Raw genomic sequence first — 2,101 nt, 5'->3', positions numbered from 1 at the left:
CTGTTTTATCTCCCCTACCCCCCCCCCCCATTGCCAGGGTTCAAAATAGAGAGCATAACTAAAATGAGGGAAGAAATATTGTTTTGAATGATTAATATATATGAAAATGTGAGTGATAAATAAAGAATTGTTTCTCCATTAACAGTAGAAGTCATTTCTTCTGAGCCTGGATTGCATGGAAGGCTCTTTAGCAGTTCCTTCTCCTTTACAGGATAACAGAAGCCAACTCTGATTAATCTAAGAGCAAAATGGGGTGCTAGGTTTGGAATCTACCCATCCAGTAACACCACCAAAAATCATTGTAAACAGCTGGTCCCATGAAGATACCACTGTTGACATCACTGGGTACAGATACCCCAGCTTGCCACTGATATCAACAATTTTGAGAACGAAACACTACCAATAGAACAATTGCCTCATGAATTGGTTCAGGCAATAGGCAGATAAAAAGAATAATTGGCTGTTCCCATACTAGAGGCCCTTCTAGTCATTTTGAATGTTTATGCCTAATGCTTATGTTGATTTTGTTTCATGTAACTCTTTCTCCGACAATATCCCCCACCCAATCTCCGTGGGCTGGGATTATACTTAAAAATACCTTCACCCCTTAATTCAAATCTCACTCTCTTTTCTCTCTCTACCTCTCTACATTCTCTACTGCTTTTCTATGTCTAAGCCACTGAGGCAAGGGTAAAGAAATGCATTTTGCCTGGGACAGTGGCAGCAATAAGCTTGCCCATTAAACAAGCCGATTATTTTTCTCTCTCTTTAATGAAGATGGATAAATATTATACTGTAGCTTAACAAGTTTATTAGCTAAGTGAATTATAGCCCTTTCACTAGAAGTCAAGGTAATAAGGGAAAAAGAGCATCAGTTTTAAGGGCACCTTGGTAGGAACTACAGGCAACGCCCAATATGGGCTTAAGTAATTAATGGTCCATAATCACAAAGCACCAACCAAAGCAACACATTTCACAGGTGGAGGGAGTAGGATGTGGTAGGCTGCTCTGAACTGGAGTGTGAAATAGATACTGGTCTCCTGGTGCTGCTGAATGCACACAAGGGAAAATGCAACTTAGAGACAACACACTGCAAGCCTTTTAATCAGTCACTTAGTACTTCAGCAATAGGAAATACAGTATAACTGCTGGGCTGTAGAGAGCTCATGCCCCTATTGCTGGCAGAGCCTGGCCTTTACAACTAAAAATCTTTAAAGCCCTCCAGAGAGCTCCAGAGTTCCACGTGCCTGTGGTCCATCATTCTGGACTAGAAAGTCCTCAACTGTGCATTGGCTTTTCAAGTTTATAAACTGATCTCTAATTTAAAAATGAGTTACAGATTAGGAAGTATGATCTGATTATGTCCAAGGGCAGAAATAACCCCCAGCAAATCCTAGTACTTTTAAGGAATCTATGAAACAGGAGGGACCCACCTGGTTGCATGTTAAAGGCTTTTTATGACAGGAAGTGAAAGGAAAGGAAGAGGTGGTAACCTACAGATGGGGAAAGAAGGACATAAAATTTTATTTAGGAGGCACATAATTTCAAGTCACTCCACTTAATTATATTCCTGTCATTTTAGCCTCTACTAAGAAAAAAAAGTGGCATTTTATGCTATTACTTGTTGATTAGCTTTCTTACATAATCTCTTTCTCTAAGATTCTTTTTCAAAGTAATGAAGTTTGTAGCCCCTAAAATCTTTTGACCCATTTTTTACATAATATAGAAAATAAATAAATAAATAGCCATTTTTAAAGAAAACAAGTTTATTTTTATTTTTATTTTTTTTATTTTTTATTTTTTTATTATTTTTATTTTGTCAATATACAATGTAGTTGAATATTATGTCCCATCACCGAAACCTCCCTCCCTGCTCCCTCTTCCCCCTCCCATCCAAGTGTGTCCCCTCCATTTGCTTGTTGTAAGAACTTCAAAAAAAAAAATAATAATAATTGTGGTTGTTATATCTTCCTCTCCCTCCCCCCCCACCCCGGTTTTTTTGGGTTTTTTTTGTTGTTGTTGTTGTTTGGTTTTTTTTTGTGTGTGTGTGTGTGAGAGAGAGTGTGTGTGTGTGTGTGTGTGTGTGTGTGTGTATGTATGT

The sequence above is a fragment of the Galeopterus variegatus genome, unplaced genomic scaffold (assembly GCF_000696425.1).
Source record: "Galeopterus variegatus unplaced genomic scaffold, G_variegatus-3.0.2 Scaffold34, whole genome shotgun sequence".
NCBI lineage: Eukaryota > Metazoa > Chordata > Mammalia > Dermoptera > Cynocephalidae > Galeopterus > Galeopterus variegatus.
The sequence above is the reverse complement of the archived record's forward strand: the minus strand, read 5'-3'. Positions refer to the sequence as shown.